The sequence below is a fragment of the Dryobates pubescens genome, chromosome Z (genome assembly GCF_014839835.1).
Source record: "Dryobates pubescens isolate bDryPub1 chromosome Z, bDryPub1.pri, whole genome shotgun sequence".
Lineage (NCBI taxonomy): Eukaryota > Metazoa > Chordata > Aves > Piciformes > Picidae > Dryobates > Dryobates pubescens.
This window is the reverse complement of record NC_071657.1, coordinates 85,633,635-85,651,858: the sequence shown is the minus strand read 5'-3', so window position 1 is coordinate 85,651,858 and position 18,224 is coordinate 85,633,635. Positions and strand designations below refer to the sequence as shown.

At 43.8% G+C, this 18,224-nt stretch overlaps 1 protein-coding gene across 1 annotated transcript in view; it reads left to right on the top strand.

Moving 5' to 3' along the window:
• The first annotated feature begins 4,908 nt into the window (after positions 1-4,908).
• The window catches only part of UBAP2 (ubiquitin associated protein 2), a 135,238-nt gene continuing 121,922 nt past the window's right edge, over positions 4,909-18,224 (top strand). The window contains exon 1 of the mRNA XM_054178655.1: positions 4,909-4,971. The gene's annotated coding sequence lies outside the window, so the exon portion shown is untranslated. The remainder of the gene's footprint in view (positions 4,972-18,224) is intronic.

Here is an 18,224-nt window from a genome sequence, read left to right as displayed (position 1 = left end):
TGGTTTTGGCCCTTGAAAAAGAATACAAGGCCAAGAATAAGAGGCAGACACGGTTGAAAAGGTGTTGCTCTGTGTGTAGCATAGGGCAGAGGTGTCTTAAACTCCAGGAATTAAAGGACCTGCCTGAATTTTATCATTCTCCAGGAAAATTGCAAGGGGTAGTGACAGAGAGTTTGGAAAATAATGTAGGAAGAAGTTGCAAAAGTTGTCACCCCCGCAGGAAAGGGATTTAGAGGCACTTATGGATGTAGCACAGAGAGTATTCTCTAACAGGGAAGAAGAAAATAGGAGAAAAGAGAAGAGAATGTTGGTAGCAGCATTGCAGGAAAGTAAGGAGACTGAAAGGATTAATAGAGTACGGTTGGAAAAGGATCAGTGTGCAATTTGCAAAGAGAAGGGACACTGGAAAAGAGAATGTCCAGAGAGGAAAAAGAAAGATAGAATACAGGCACAACTAGAAGAGGATGACTAGGGATAAATACCCTAGCAGATCCTCTGGTCATAATGAAGCTAGGGGAACAGGAAAATAAACTGGAATTTCTGGTGGACACGGGAGCAACCTTTTGGGTCTTAAATCAAGCACTGCTGCCTTTGGATGAGAGCTGTGTTTCTGTGGTAGGGGCTACAGGTCAAACTGAGAAGGCTTTTTTTTTTTTTTTAAACCTCTTAAATATAAATATGGTAAAACTTGGGGCTTACATAAATTTTTATATATGCCAAATGCCCCAAAGTCATTGTTGGGAAGGGATTTGTTAGAAACATTGGGAGCTGAAATTAAATTTACTAAGGGGAAGGTAGAATTCAGAGTAAGGGAGGAACAGTTGATTGAGGTTTTAAGTCTTGCATTAATGAGCCCTCGACAAGAGAAAAACAGAATAAGAGAAAGCATAAAAGTATCAAGATATAAATTACAATTTGTGGAAAAGGAGGTAAAATATTTGGGGCATTAACATAGTCAGGGAAAGAAGAAATTAGTAAGAAAGCACTGCTGCAGCAGTAAACAGTTTCCACCCTCTCTCCTGCTTTGTGGTTGCAGAGATCTTGACAGCCCACACTTTCTCCCTGTTATCTTTCTCTTGCTAGCAGCTGTTTGTTTTTTTTGTAGCTTTGCAGACAGAGTTGTTAGCTAAACTTTGTAGAAATTTTATTATAACCTGTGTCAACAATTAACAATAACTAATAGTTAACAGGAACTGTGGAAACAACTTACTTACAACAATTATTGAGATAACAAAGGATGGCAGTAACAAAACCAAGGATAACAGCACAGATTGAAACACCGAACAGTGAATAAACTAGTACTCTCAGCCGCCTTCGACCAATCACCTCAACATCTGGGCGCAGCGTGGTGCGATGGGTGGCGTGAGCTCTCCTCCTAAGAAAAGAAGAAATAACAAAAAGGGAATATCTTTGATTTCTTTTGAATCAACCATGTAGGGTGAGAGAAATTTAGAGCCTTAACAGAACGAACCTCTGTGGTTGTTGCGGAGGGCGAAGAACTGCTCGTCTAGGCCTCTCCTCCCTGGTGGGTGACAGTGGCCTACTAGCCTAATGGTGAGAAAACACTGCAGCGTCACAGCCAAGGTAGGAAATACTGTCTGGTTTTCACTAAAATACTGTAGAAAAACATTACCATTGGTGAACTGGCTGGCATCTCAGATGGATTCCGGGTGGTGAAATCCTCTCTGGCAGTGGCCATCTCTCCCAGTTCGAGTGGTAACACCTCCTGATTTGTGTGTGAGGATGCGCAACTCCAACCCTGCGCATGCGCTATAACGCAGCCATGATGCTGTGACGCATGTTGAAATCAAGGCCATAACCAGCAAAAGAGTTTATGTTCTATATGATTGTTTTAGCTGTGTTGTATGAATCTGTTAGATCATTCAGTCTCAATGCATAAGCATATTCAAGAACTGGAATAGAGTGCAACACATTTGCAGATTCATAATGAAGGTTGATTTAAAGGATTGTGTAAAGGATGGGAATTCTCTGGTTGGTTTCTTTTGATTGTTAAAACTGGGTCATTAATATTGTTAATTGTGTAATGTTACTGATGTTGCCTTGCCTGATTAGTCTGTTGCTGGGAAATTGTGATGAAGTTGTGGACCCTCTGATGGGCCAAGAAGAGATTGACCTTGAAAGTATTGCTGTGTATCGGTGAGAAAATATTGCCATGTACCCCAGAATATCTGGCAAATCCCTGAAATGAATGTGTAGTTTGTTTAAGGTTGAGAAACTGCAATGAGAAGAAATATACCGGTGGTTAAAATAATCTGGAATTTAGCAGTTGGAATCTCTTACACTGGTGGGTTTAGTATAATAAATCATTTAGCAGGGGTAAAGTGCAGATATTGGTATTGTAGGGGTATTGTTACAGTGTAGAAAATGTCAGTTAGTATACACTAATTTGTAAGATAAAAGAGGTAAGGAAAACTGGGCAAAAAGAGTCAGTTTGGACCAGCTCTTAAGAAGCGGAAGAGGGCAAGGCCGAGGAAGGAACCAGCACCGCGGCTCAAGAAGGTCTGCCGAGGGCTGCAACCCCTTAGGGCTGAGACCGCCGGGTACCACGGACCTGACCGGACCTCTTCTGATGTTATATGGAGCCTTGTTGGTCCTGGGACATGCACAAAAGTGCAGGTGTATCATACCATCTATGACTGCAAGGGGGAAAAAAAAAAAAAAATTAAATCCTTGCTCTGTAAATCAGACAGAGTATGCCCAGTGTAATGAAAGTGGAAAAAGAACCTGTCATGATCCTAAAGGAGTACCCTGTCAGTGGTGGGCAGAAGCAAGCACTAATAATGAGAAAGGAAGGTTGATAGGGCAAAGTGGTATTACCACAGATCTCAGTAAACCACTATCTGTTAAATTTGACCTTTCACTGAAAGATTCAATTTTTTTATCATGGAATTTTTTTATCATGTTCAATTTTTTTATCATGGAATCGAAACAAGGACTAAGTATGAGATTCCAACTGTTGCTAAGAATTTATTTGTAAACCTTGATGAAAATATTGCCAAAGCCTTAAGAGTAACTAACTGTTTTGTTTGTAGAGGTACTAATCAAGGTGATCCTGGGGTTACCACACTCCTATCTATATGCTTAACAGAATTATAAGAACCTGAGCATTGTTAACAAGCAGGTGATTGGAACCAATGTGAGAGGGTTAGACAGACAGACAATGATGTGGAACCTGGAGATTATGTCTGTGTCAGATCTCTTTCAGAGAACCCTCTGGAGCCCAAGTGGACCGGACCCTATCAGGTGTTACTGACAACCTTCACAGCCATCAAAATCAAGGAACAAGCTGCTTGGATTTACCACACCAGAGTCAAGAAGACCTCAGTGAGAGAATGGAAACCTTGAATCCCAGGGATCCCTGAAGCTCAAGTTCTATCCATAATTGTGATTTGTTTGTTGGTTGATACTATTGAGGGATGGAAAGGAACTATGTACTTAAATGTTAGTCAAAAATTGGCTTTGCAAACTAATCTCTCTAACTGTTGGATAATACTACTGTTAGTTTTGATTAAGATAATTATGTGTAATGGAAAGAGTGGTGTAGAATCCTACCAGAAGTATAAAAATTATAAACTCATACATGAGCTGGAAACAGGACATTATTTTAAGAAAATATAGTATAGGAATATACTCTTGGCTGTAAGAAAGGGGGGAATTGATGAACAGAATATTCTCATTAACAGAATAACCAAGTAGATAAGAATTTTCCTTGTTAGCTGAATGCTGGAATGAAGGGAGGGGGAGAGGAGTTGGCAGACAGCCTCTGCATAGGTAAGGAATAGCAGGATTTTTCAGTGATTTACTTCTGTTAGTCCTAGACAAGATGGTCTTTTGTATTAGATAAAGGACACCTGGATGATATGTATACTTCTGCTATTTTTAGGTAGATAACCTTTGTATAGATAGGAAGCATCTGGATTTTTCTGTGAAGTATTGACATACCCCTGTCATGACAGACAGATAACTTTTTGTGTAAAAGTTTGCCCAAAACTGTCTGAAGGTACACAGGTCTTTTGAAATTATTCTACCTGTGTCCGGCACTGACATAGCAGCATAATACAAGAAACTTGCTGAGTCTCTTGTGTACCTTTCTCTAAGTCAATTTAAGCACCCTTTGAGGGTGACAGAGCACTGGAATAAGCTGCTCAGAGAGGTAGTCTCTCAAAGTCTTAGAAAGTCTCCTTCCCTGAAGGTATTAAAATCCTGCATGGATGTGTTCCTCTAGGCAATCTTTCTCTAGCAAGGGGTTTGGACTAGATGACCATAAATGGTCCCTAACAATCTGTGGTTCTGTGAGAGAGGCACTCACCAGTTTTGACCGTTCACCCTATTCCTAAAGCCACCGGACATGGACCCAAGTAGGGCCCAGGGGCGCCCAGCCACAGCATCCCCGCGGCCTTGGCTGAGCCCTGAGGCGGCACCGCCCCTCCCGGCGGGGCCGCCCCTTCCCGCTACGCCCTCCCCGACGGCGCGGGAAGCTTCCGCGGAAGGACCCTACACAGGGCACGCCCACGGCAGCGATCCAGCGCTAACGCGCGCCCGGGGGCGGGAAAAGGCCTCGCACCGCCTCCCACACGGCACCGCCATGGGCAGGGCCAACCGGCCTCTGCCGCTGCGCGTAGGGTCTCCTATCACGTGACGGGAAAGAAGCGGGCGTTCCTCCCGCCCTGCTCACGTGGTGCCGGGGTAGGCGGAAGGGCCGGTGGATGGGCGCGCTGCTGGTGTGTGAGCGGCGAGGCGCGCGGGAGGAAAAGGGGGAGGGGGCGGGTGGGGAGGTGTCGGAAAGCGAGCGCCTCGCGTCACATCACATCACGTGGCGGGGGAGCGGCCTCGCGCGCGCGTGGAGGAAAAGGAGGAGGAGAAGGAGGGAGGGAGCGAGGGAGCGAAGCAGGCGCGGGGCAGTCACGTGACGGTGGTGGGCGCCTCTGCTGCTTTGTGAGCATTGGGCAGGTACTGCGCGCGGGGAGGGGGGGCTGTGGTCGCGTGCGCCCGCGGGGTGGGCCGGGGGCTCGGGGCTGGGGGGGGACGCGTCTCCCTCTCTCACTATCCACCCTGGCGGTGGGGTGGTGGGCCCTCGCTCCCCTCCCCCGCCCAGTCGTCCGGGAGCGTCCGTTGGTCTCTCCGCGGCCGCAGGCTCCGGGATAAGACCGTCGGACAGCCCCGGGCCCCCTCACCCCCCGCCGAGACGGCCTCATCCTGGGGCCAGTTCCTCATCCTTGTGGGAGCTTTTGTCCGGCGGCGGTTGTTTGTTGGAGCTGACCCACCACACCGGGCCTGCCGCCCCTTCCCGGCCAAGGAAAGGTTGACGGGGGGTGGCGGAGTGTGAGGGGAGGAGGCTCTGCCCTACTTTTCCTGACGGCCGCCCGGGGGAAGCTTCGCCCTGCCCTAGATTGTCGCCCTCCCTCCCCTCCTCAGGGGCGCGAGTAGGGGCCGCTGAGTAGGCCGCAGCTGCGAGCAGCTCCCGCCGTTCTCAGGCCGGGGCTTGTGTGAAGAGGGGGAGTTTACCCAACCTCGGGTGGGTGCCGGGGGAGGTGAGTTAATCTTCCTCTCTCTGCCGTTGTGGGGCGGAGTCGTAATTGCTTCTTATCCCCTTATGGCTTGGGGTTTCTCTCTTGACGGGTTCATATTTCTCCTGGCTCTCTTAGAGGGGGTTGCCGAGGAAAGGGGTGCAGCTGGATCCGTCAGGGGAGGAGCTGGCCTGGTGGAGGGTGGTTGTGCCTTTGGGCCCCTTCCTAATCTCCAGTCATCCCAAAAGAAGGGAACAAGTGGGTGAATAGATATGGGTTACAGCTGGTGTGGGACTCACTTCCATGTTGTCTTTCCCTGTCTCCTTCCCGGATGCTCCCTCGTTGGTGGGATTGGAGGGAGTAGGGCAGCCGTGTCACATCCACAGAATTCACTGACATTAACATGTCGGCAGCAGCAGTAGGTTACTTGAGGACATGGCAATGAATGTACCGTTCTCCCTCTTAACCTTCTCTGCCTAGTCCTCCTTCATCCCCGATTATGTGTGGTTGCTGAGAATTGAAAGTTAGGGCAGGGCTTTGCTAGTGGGATGGCTTATATTGCTTCTAAAAAACTAAAGAGAAGCCTGTTCCATCTTTTGCTGTTGTTGCTGAAGAAAATTGCAGCAGGGTAGTGAACTGGCAGAAACCTTTCTACAAGAAGCTGGCTGTAGAAAGGGACCTGGTGCATGTTTGAACCTGATGGCAAAGATTTGAACTGTGATGTGAAAGAGACTTAAAAATACGTACTGAAATGTCTGCAGTGCTGTTGATTGCCATCTGGGAACTGCTCAGGTTGAGCCTGTCTTGAAGCTTCTGTCATCGAGGTGTGTTAACATCAGGAGCATGGACATGCAGAGCCTTCTTGGTTGTGCTCAGAGGAACACAGTGTTGTGGAACAAAAACTTTAGGTTTGGTGGTGGAGCTATGCCAGGAGAAACTTGCAAGGGCCAGCCTGCATTGTTTCTAGCTACCAAGTAGCGATTGGTCCCTAGTCATTTCAGTCTGAGTACATTTTGAATGTTTGTAATACAGCAGTGGATCAAGTAATAGCCTCTGGGGTAGTGGTGGCTGGTGTAATGGAGGGCCGTCCTGGTGTGAGAGCAGCTGTTTTTTTCAAGGAGAGAAATTGGAGCTGAATGTATGAAAGAAAAGGAGGGGGAGGACTTGCAGGCCTGGCGTAGTAGCACTTGCTGTTGAAATGGAGCCCTTTACACCAAATGGCAGTGACTTGGTCTTCTGAGGCTTTGCTTTTTTCATATTTACCAGGTCCTTTTAGCAATTCCCTTGCTTATACTGTGTCTTTTAGTGGAATCTGAGTTTGGATTCCTACTTGCCTGACTCAGTATTTGTACCTGGGCTCAATCTCTCTGTGGTGGTTTCACATAACTTGTTTAAAGAATTTATTTTTAACCTTAGTCTAGGTAACTTGAGAGCAAGCAAGGATAAATGACTTTGTAGCATTAATGATGTTTTGGGACTCTTTGAGTGTTACATGGAGAAACTGGATTAACTGGTGTAAATCAGTTTTGATGCGGAGTTTGCTAAATAAGCCAGCGTTTGTATTTATAACCTCAAGAATCTTGGTAACTTGAGGGAGGGAGGAGTTGGAATTGGGTAAACACTACTCTGTTTTCCTCTATTTGCAGTTTTACCAGTGTATTGATTAAAAATGTGTATATTTACAGTAAATGTCTGGCAGTGTGGAAGTAGATGATGTTTAAAGTCACTTCCAACCTAAACCATTCTATGAATCTAATAAACACAGGCATGGAAATTCAGAGATGGATGCTTAATAACTTGTGTTGTTTTGGCCAGTCCTCAAAAAGAGCTCTTGGTGCCATGACTTGCAAAAGGGTTTGATCATTTGAGAGGACTTTGAAACTACAGACTTGTCACTAGAAGCTAAGGGAAAGCCCATCAGAAAGATCTTGTCTGTTACCAACATCTGTACAATTATTTATTTTCCTAGTTCCTACAGTTTTAAAGCTACCATTTTAGAACTTAGAATCAGAATTTTGATGTTTTGTGTGTCTTTTACTGACTTTCATGTACTGCTTTTCTCACAGAATGCCATTTTTGGGTATGTTTTGTATTTGTTGCTGGAGTCCCCGTAGTGATACTGATCATAGCAGAATAGTATGCTGATTAATAGTACTTGGGAAATGTGTGTCATAGACCCTTAATACACTGTTAGTAATTAGTATTGATAGTATTACTATTAATAGTAATCTTTACTTGCAGTTTCATTAATGTTTAGTACCAGTACTTGAAATAGTTTTTCATAAAAGAACAAGAATACAACTTCTTATCTTTTATTAATACTTGTTATTTTTGTCTCTTACTTGGTTAAAGTAGATGAGCAGACCTCTGAAAACCTGTGTTCCATGCTCATGTTTGCAGCAGCCTCATATGACATCAATAAAAGAACAGTCAAGTGACTTGTCCCCTTTTTAAGATGACAGATTAAAGAAATTCAGTGTTGTATTTGTACTTCAAAAGTACTGAATGCAGGGTGCTGAAGGAAATGAAGTAATACTTCAGTGTTGTTATTCTGCTGGAATTTTGTGTTGAATTTTCTTCTTCTGATATGATCTGCTCTCTGTAACCTATTGCATCTTCTTTGTTTTTTTTGGAGAAAACCTAGTTTGGACTTGTACTGTTTTTCATATAGCTTCCCTAAGCAGGTTATGATCATTAAAGCGAGAGCCAGGATGAAAGGCTGTACCTCCTTTGCAGTTACTTAAGATTCATATTTTACAAAAATTGTACAAAGGGTTTCTTCATTTTGCTCTAATGTGAAAACCCACACTTTAATTTTGGCCATCTAAACTGGGAGTTTGTTTTAACTCCCAGTCTACCTGGAAGCATAACATAGCCCCACCTGTGGCTCCTGCAGTGTTTCACAGGTGTGATGCCTTGAGCCCTTTCACCCCACTGCTTCTCAGCACTGCAAAGAGTAGACAGCGACGCAAGACAGGTAGATTAGAGGTGATACAGTCTGATGCCTGTGATCCCATGGCTTTTACTATGTCACAACTTTTGCTGAGTGTCTTTTATTTATCTTCTTTCTAGAGTGTAAAATTTGTAAGATAGGTTATGGGAACAGCTTTGTGCAGTTCCTGTGGATGAAGTTATTTCCTTTCTTAGTTCTCTCGAAATTTATCCTTTCTGTTTTTTTGAAGGAGGGGAAGGGGGTGGGGGGGCAGCTGTCTTTGCAAAAGCTACAAGGACTTGGCTTCTTTTGAAGCTAAACTTGTTGAGCTTTTTTCCCCCTTCCCTCCTAAATTCTTATATCAGTCTTCCAACAAGTGATCTTAGAGGAGTCCTTAACCTGTTCAAGTGTTATATTTTACATTAAAAACAATTAAATGTTTCCCATATTGAACTTTGATCTTTCTTGAGACTCAAGGTTTGCCCAAAGTGGTACTTATATGGTGAAGTTTTTTTTTCTTTGTCATACAGGAAACAGTTTATTTCAGGTCTGCAGAGGATGCACGTTTAGTGGAATTTGTGTTGCAGAAGCATTTAGTATTTGAATGTGAATTTAGATGAAGAAAACAAATATTTTCTTAACCTCCAGACTTGAATATTAGGTTGCCCTTTTTTTAACATGGTTTAGTGGAGGGGTTAATAAATCCAGTTGAAGGTGTAATATTCAGTAGTTATGGTCATGGCGTAGACAGAGGAAGTATATTTGTGTGCTTTAGAGACTATTGAGAAAGTTCTTAAACAATGAAAACAGTTTTTTTTTTCTAATCTGTGTTAAGTATTTTTAAAGTGGTGGATATAGTACAGAATGAAACATATGACTTCTGAAAGCTTTTTTTGTTTGTTTCCTCTTTCTGTTTGTTTTTAAATGTTAACTAATCCATGGTTATTTTATAGTAATCATTTGCTGTCTTGCATTGTCACATTGCTCTTTCCTCCCCTGAATTTAAACATTATTGCCGCTGTCTTTGTTCCTTTCTGTGTTTATGTTCTTCCTCTATTTTCAGACTTGTATGTTGTCTTAGATGCAATTTCAGCAACATGAAACTGAGAGGAATTCTGGTGCCAAACCCTGCTCTGCTGTCAGGCTTAACATAGTATATTGTATGTGAGAAATTCTGGTCCATGCTTTTAATAGGTTGTACCCCAAGGTACAGATGTCTTCTGTTACTATGCTTTTGTTTCATATTTCTTCTTACGTTCTTTAGATTCTAGTGATCCATTTTGTGACTGGTATAAGGGGGACCCAAGTTATGAATGTGAACTTGGGGTTACTAAATGTGATGAGAAAGAGCTGTACTGTGCTTCCGTTTTGTGCTTCGCCTTTTGTTAGCCCATGAATTAATTTGGACATGGGGTGTGTGCTGCCAGGTAGCTCTCTAAAATTCAGGTTAGAGAATGGTTGGAATAGTGTTAAGAGCTTGGTGAAGACAGGTTAATGAATACGGAAGTGAGTTGTGTTTTTTGGGTTTTTTTTTGGTCAGTGTTGGAGAAAACTTTGTGGCTTATGATAAGCATCCTCAATCTGTTGGGTTTCTTTGCTTTTTGTTGTCCATATAGCAGCCATGCTTCGGAAAGTTTCCTAGGGAAAGACACTTCTCTTGAATGTCTCTGTTATGACTGCAAGTGTAGAACTCCCTGCAACTTTCTATCTGTACTTCAGTTTTCATTGTTCATCACTTCATCTATTGACATAGTAATGTATGTTGCTGCATTTAAAAGTGACTCTTACTGTACCTGATGTAACCAAAGACAGATATCCTCTTGATTTTGTTAATGTGGCTGCCTGAGCAGGAATGCTAGAGCTTGAGTTATCCCTAATGAAACATGTGTGGCATTTTTGAAAACAGCTTTTTTGTTACATACATATTTCCTACGTACATATTTCTTTACCTGACCTAATCACAGAGTGACTGAGGTTGGCAGGGGCCTCTGGAGGTCATAATTTCTGGACCACCTACAGTAGGTTGAGCAGGACCATGTCTGAAGAACTTTTGAAAGTATCCAGGGGTGGAGACTCTACCACCTCACTGGGCAACATGTGCCAGTGCTCTACAACCCTGACAGTAAAAAACAAAAGACTTCCTGATGTTCAGACAGAGCCTTCTGAATTTTAGTCTGCTGTTGCCTCTTAACCTGTTACAGCTGAAAAGAGCTTGGCTTTGTCTTTGCACCTTTGTTTCAGGTATCTATGTGTATTGATGAGATATGATGTGACCCCACTATCCGCTGCAAAAAAGAACTCCAACATTTTCCTTAGGTTAGGCTATTTGACATAGTAAGAGTAGAGTAGAATTAACCAGGTTGGAAAAGACCTTTGAGACCATTGAGTCCAACCTATCATCCAACACTATCTAATCAACTAAACCATGGCACCAAGCACCCCAATCCAGTCTCTTCCTAAACACCTCCAGTGATGGTGACTCCACCACCTCCCTGGGCAGCACATTCCAACGGGCAATCCGTGTGGTCCTTCAGGCAGACTCAAGACTGTATATTCTTGCATGCCTTCGAGAAGAAGGTGGATGAGGGACTGAATTTTAGTAGGGATGATACTAAAAGTAATTTATGACTCTTGATAGGTGGAGTGGGTTCGTTTGGGATATGCTTGTAAAGAAACTGCTGTGAAAATATAAGATGCATATTTAAAATCAAATAATTTGCTTGCAAATGGAGAGTAATGAGCTGTTCTGTTTCTAGCTGAACTGCAGACTGTAAATCAGCAGTTCTGTGACAGAAGAAACAGTTCAAACATTTGGTTCTCTGGCAGTAATAATGGCCCAAGTTCTCTGTATGCTGTGTGCATTGTAAACCATGATTTAATGTGCATACAATGTTTAGGAGAGATTAGGCTGAGTTGTTAACTCTTTCTGCATATTGACCTGTTCACTTTATCAAGATGTGTGCATCAAAATTATTTTTAAAAGTAGTTTTACTGAAAGTAAACCCTAAACTTTGCAAAATTGCTTGTGTCCCGGTGAATTAGAATTGAACTTTGTCTCTATTTTTCCTGTTTCTGTGAATCCATCCCTTTTCTTCTAAATCCCCAGGATCCCTACAACTGCAGACAGGGTAAATTATAATTAGATGGTTGAAGTTACTTTATAGTGGGGATACTGAATCTGAGAAGTGCTGGGATAACTCTTAGTGCAGTATTCTGAAAGGAAAATCAGTGAGATTTGGTTTTGGCTAAGAAACCTACCTCAAATGTTTATATGACTTGCCACCTTTGCTGATTCTCTTGATTACCAGGGAATGCTTTAAAGTACCTCAGTCAAAGGAGAGAGGGAAACAAAAGTGCACGACTTCTATATTTCTTCTCATTAAGCAAATACATTAAAATAACTGCAGAAAGCATCCTAAGCATTTCACTAGTTATGAAGTGACCCACCTATTATAAAACACAGGGTGGGAAACAACATAAAGTTGGTTGATTTTCAGTTGATTTTAATATCTAAGCAAAAGTTTAGCACAAAAACACTGAGTGAGGCATCTTACCTTGCAGGCCAGAACAAGCAGGTTTTGAATGCTGAATCAGACTGTGGTAACTAAAACCTTTTCCACTTAGCAGAAAAGACATACTGTGTTTCGATTTGGGTTCAGTGTAGCAGAGAACAAATGAAAGAGTTTAGCAACTGGAGTCAGCATATTTTCCTTGCATGGGTGTTAAGAAGTAGTGGGTGGCCAGGAACTGATTTTGTGGTTGTAGGCCCTCTTGTTGACAGACCCTCATTGCAAAGCAGACATACAATTCTTCCTCTCTTTCCAGTTAGCCCATGGTATTAGAGAAAAGGTTATATCAGTTGGTAGCATGTTCTTTTGAAGGTACCTTTTCTTGCTGACTCAGCAGGCAGGTTCAATTCAGTGAGTAGAAGGAGAGGGGCAGGAGGAAAATGTGGCTTGGGGCTAGTTAGAAGACAGGTTTGGGCTGGGGGAAAAAAGAGAAGTTTGATTTTCTTGATCACTGATACGGTGGATTGCTACTTTGATTTTTGTTTGCTCAAATTAGTCAGTCTGGCTCATCCCATCTGAAGTCAGATTGTTAATCCTGGGGAACCTTAGGTGTGTCTTCACAAACAAACAGAATTCCTGCTTTGATGAACTGCATGGAAAGTGGGTAATGAAATAATGCCCAGAACAATGAGGCCTGGTGGGAATACTTGGGGAGGAGGAAGGGGTCTCTGTTCTTTGTATCCCTTAAGGCTATTAAATCTGGGTGGTGAATCATTTGGCACAGTGCCCAGGTTTCAGTCTTTTGACATAATGTTGCTCTGGTAGTGGGTAGCTGCTGGGGATTCAGTAAAGCTGTGACATTGTTTTACATTTTACGTCTGGTATTCCTATAAAGGCATTTTTGTTCTGCATTCATGGGTATATAAAGAAACAATGCAGTGAAATACTGTGAAGGAATTTTTTTTTTTAATGAAGATATGTTTCTGTTCCTTTTTTAAGGGAGAAGTATTGAAGGAGAGTGAGATAAGCTATGTCTTCTGTTACTGTAATGGTGGGGAAAGTTATCTCTGTTTAGAGACTCAGATAGGCCTATTGAATAAAATGAGACCATTAACACCTCTTACAGTTCTTGAAAAATATCATCTTCATAATTCTCAATATCTGTGCCAGGTGAGATGACTTAATATAAGCATAGTTCAAACAGTGTGGTAAACTTTGCTAAATGTATGTGTAAACTTCATTTATTTTATTATAGTTAAATTCTAAAAGGATTCAGCTGAAGACAACACACAAGAGACTGATAATAGCTGGGCTGGTTAATATAAATGTATGCTAGGGTTTTGAGGCTTGTATTTTATCTGTGTGATATTTATGGTTACAGAGGTGTAGAGCTGTACTTTTGAAATTTTCAAAGACTGCCTTGGGAGAAGTGCACAGCTCTTCCAGGACTACTTGTAAATTGGTCTTCCAAGCAGTTCAGCTTCTGGGATCTATCAAAGCTTGCTGAAATACTGACCTAAAGTATTTAGCCTCTAACTAGATCAGGCTGCTCCAGGCCATGTCAAGTTTGATCTCCAGGGACTGGAGACTCAGCCACATCTCTGGGTGACCTATTTTACCACTTTTGTTGTAAAGAGCTTCCTCCTTCTGTCCAACCTAAATGCCCTGCTCCAATTTAAAATCATCTGCCTGTGTCCTTTTGCTGCAAGCCCCTCTGAACAGTCCTTTTCCAATCTTCCTGTAGATCCCTTTCAGATGTCAAAATATACTTGTAAGGTCTCCCAGGAGCCTTCCCTTCTCCAGGCTGATTAGCCCCAGTTCTCTCAGTCTGCCTTCACAGGAGAGGTGCCCCAGCTCTCTGATCATGTTTGTGGCTCTTCTGTGGACCCACTCCAGCAGGTCTGTATCTCTCTTGTATTGGAGGCCTCAGAGCTGGACACAGTGCTCCAAGTGAGGTCTCACCAGAGCAGAGTATCATAATCCCTTTTCTCATCTTCTGGCCACGCTTCTTTTGATGTAGCCCAGGAAGTGATTTGCCTTCTGGGCTGCAAGCACACACTGATGGCTCTTGTCTAGCTTCTCATCTGCTAGCACCCCCAAGTCCTTTGCTGCAGGGCCACTCTCAATTTTGTTGTCCCCTAGCCTGTCTTGATATTGAGGATTGCCCCAACCTACATTCAGGACCTTGGACTTTGCCTTACTGAACCACATGAGATTCTCTTCAGCCCACCTTTCCAGCATGTCCAGGTCTCTCTGGATGGCATCCTGTCCTTCAGTCTTATGAACTGCAGCACTCAGCTTGGTATTGTCTGCAAATTTGCCGAGGGTGCACTCATTCTGTCTGTATCATTGATGAAGGTATTGAACAGCACTGGTCCCAATGCAGACCCTTGAGGGACACCACTTGTCACCTGTTTCCATCTGGACAGCAAGCAGTTGACTGCTACCCTTTGTACACGATTGTCCAACCAATTCCTTATCCACTGAACAGATTTATGTTTTAGTAAAATGACCTAAATTTCTAATTAAAAAAGTGGAATGATGCCCTCACTTCTCAAAGAACCCCCACATAAAACTATAAAATTAAGGGCTTTATTAAGCTTCAAGCCAGTTAAAAAAAAAAATCTCAAAAGCTCATCCTAAAGAAAATGTGAATACTTTCTAATTGTATTTAAATCCAAAACATCACAGCTCCGAGAGTCTCAAAGTAAACCAAGACATTATCATATGTTTCTAGAACTTAGGCTTTCAAGTCTTTTACAACAATTATGACTAAAGCTCTGGATGAGTTCAGCCAAGGAAATACTTGTTTACAGTGTCAGCCATTTAGATTGAAATTAGTGTAGTTCTGATTCTCAATGACTTGCATTTCAGTCGTGTTAAAACCTCTGTTGACAAGTGAGTTCCAGATAAATATTTACTCAGATGCATCTGAAATAAAATTACAGCTTCTTTTGGATTCCTGTTAGTGTGTAAAGTTGACTTTTTTTTTTTTTTTCTCTAATCACCAGGTTTAATCCTAGTTTTTCTTCACACTTAAAGTCATTGTGTTCCTTGGGGCCTTTGTTTTAATCTATTTAATTTGAGAGGAATTGTGATAATTATGTTGAACAAAGGTTTTTGTTCTCAAGTGTGCTTGTGTATTGGTATATACATTAAAGTCTAACTGATATCTCTGCTACAGAAGGCCTTGCTGTTGGTGCTTTGTATTCTGGGAATTTTTTGGGTTTTCTTCATTATATATGAGTCAAACAGGAGCTCTTGAAGGCACAGGAACAGGCTGTGCCCACGTGCTGAAAGATGAGCCAGGGGGAGGGCGACCAGCCTGGATGGGCAAGCAGCTCCTGAAGGAATTACGGGGAAAAAAAGAAGGTGTCGCCTTTGGAAATGGGGGAGGCAACTTGTGATATGTTTAAGGATGTTGTTAGGTCATATTGGAGATAAATTAGAGAGGCAAAAGTCCAGTTAGAACTTAAGCTGGCCACTTCTGTGAAAGATAATAAAAAGCATTTTAATAAATATATTAATGCTAAAAAGAGAGGCCAGAGGAACCTCCACTCTTTATTGGACCTGGAGGGAAACATTGTAACTAAAGATAAGGAAAAGGCTGAGGTTCTAAATACCTTCTTTGCCTCAATTTTCAACAGTAAGACAGGAGGACTTCAGGGTAAGTGGCCTCCTGAACTGGTTGATGGGGTCAGGGAGCAGTGTAGTACCCCTGAAATCCATGAGGAATTAGTTCAGGAGTTGCTGAGCCACTTGGATACTCACAAATCCATGGCAGCATATGGGATCCACCCTAGGGTGCTGAGAGAACCGCCAGATGAGCTGGCCAAGACACTCTCCATCATTTTCCAGCAGTCCTGGCTCACCAGAGAGGTCCCAGATGACTAGAAACTGGCCAATGTGATGCCCATCCACAAGAAAGACTAGATGGAGGAACCTGGAAGCTACAGGCCTGTCAGCCTGACCTCAGTGCCAGGGATAATTAGGGAGCAGATCAACTTGGGGGCAATAAGTGCACACCTGAAGGATGGCCAAGGGCTCAGGTCCAGCCAACATGGATTTAGGAAGGGCAGGTCCTGCCTCTGCAACCTGATCTCCTTCTATGATCAGGTGACTGCCTGGTGGATGTGGGGAAGGCTGTGGATGTAGTGTATGTGGACGTCAGCAAGGCCTTTGACACCATCCCCCGCAGCAAACTCCTGGCCAAGCTGTCAGCTCGTGGCTTGGACAGCAGCACTCTGTGCAGGGTTAGGAACTGGCTGGAGGGCCGAGCCCAGAGAGTGGTGGTGAATGGTGCCACATCCAGCTGGTAGCCAGTCACTAGTGGTGTCTCCCAGGGATCAGTGCTGGGCCCCATCCTATTCAATATCATTACTGATGATCTCGATAAGGGGATTGAGTCCATCATCAGTACACTTGCAGATGACACCAAGCTGGGGGCAGGTGTTGCTCTGTCAGACGGTAGGAGAGCCCTGCAGAGGAACCTTGACAGGCTGGAGATATGGGCAGAGTCCAAGGGCATGAGACTGAACACATCCAAGTGCCAGGTTCTACACATTGGCCACAACAACCCCATGCAGTGCTACAGGCTGGGGTCAGAGTGGCTGGAGAGCAGCCAGGCAGCAAGGGACCTGGGGGTACTGGTTGATAGTAGGCTGAACATGAGGCAGCAAGAGTGCTCAGATGGCCAGGAAGGCCAATGGCATCCTGGCCTGTATCAGGGATAGTGTGGCCAGCAGGAGCAGGGAGGTCATTGTATCCCTGTACTCAGCACTGGTTAGGCTACAACTTGAGTCCTGTGTCCATGTCTGGGCTCCTCAGTATAAGAAGGACATTGAGACTCTTGAACGTGTCCAGAGAGGGGCAGCAAAGCTGGTGTGGGGTTTGGAGCACAAGCCCTATGAGGAGAGGCTGAGGGAGCTGGGGTTGTTTAGCCTGGAGAAGAAGAGGCCATCTTATTGCTGTCTACAACTACCTGAAGGGTGGTTGTAGCCAGGAGGGGGTTGGTTTCTTCTCCCAGGCAACTAGCAAAAGAACAAGAGGACACAGTCTCAAGCTGCATCAGGGGAGGTTCAGGCTGGATGTTAGGAAGATATTCTTCACAGAGAGAGTGATTGGCCATTGGAATGTGCTGCTCAGGGAAGTGGTGGACTCACCATCACTGGAGGTGTTTAAGAAGAGACTGGATGAGGCACTTGGTGCCATGGTTTAGTTTTAGATGGTGTCAGGTGATAGGTTGGACTTGATGATCTTCAAGGTTTTTTCCAACCTGGTTAATTCTATTCTATTCCATGATGACAAATCAAGAAGGACATAGAAGTGCTGGAGAGTTTCCAGAGAAGGGCAATAAAGCTCATGAAGGGCCTGAAGCCCATGACCTGCAAGAAGAGGCTGAAGGAGCTGGGGCTGTTCAGTCAGGAGAGGTGGAGGCTGAGGGGAGACCTGAGCACTCTCCACAACTACTTGAAGAGAAGTTGGAGTGAGAAGGGAAACAGTCCCTTCTTTCTGGTGACAAGCAACAGGACTAGAGGAAGTGGATGCAACCTGCACCACAGGAGATTTAGGCTGGATATTAGGAAGTATTTCTTCATAGAAGAGATTATCAAACATTGGAATGGTCTGCCCAGGGCAGTGGTGGAGTCACCATTCCTGGATGTGTTTAAACTGCATGCAGACCTGATGCTTAGATATGGTTTAGTGGTGAGTTTGCAGTGCTGGCTGGGAGGTTGGTCTAGATGACCTTGACAGCTTCTTACAAGCAAAGGTAATCTCTGCAGAGAGGGGAGAGTCATAGAGGCTCTTTGAGTGTGTGGAAGCCAACTTCTTGATGCAGCTGGTAAAGAAGCCAGCTAGAGAGGATACCTTCTTAGATTTGCTGCTTGTTAACACAGAAGGGCTTTCAGGAGATGTTACAATTGGAGGCTGTCTTGGGCATAGTGATCATGAAGTAACAGTTTTAAATTCTCAGAGAAGTAAGGAGAGGGTTCAGTGGAACTGCCACCTGGGACATCTGTAGAGCAGATTTTGACCTGTTCAGGAGACTGACTGGCAGTGTCTTTTGGGAAGCAGGCCAGGAGGACAGAGTCAAGGAATGCTGGGCACCCTTCAAGAAAGAAATCTTCAAAGTGTAGAAACTGGACATTCTTATATCCTGAAAACCTGTGCTGGTGGGTGTAATGGGTTGGGGCAGATCCCCTCCCCACCACACGCAGAAATAACGACTCAGACAAACAGATTGCAAAAGTAGTG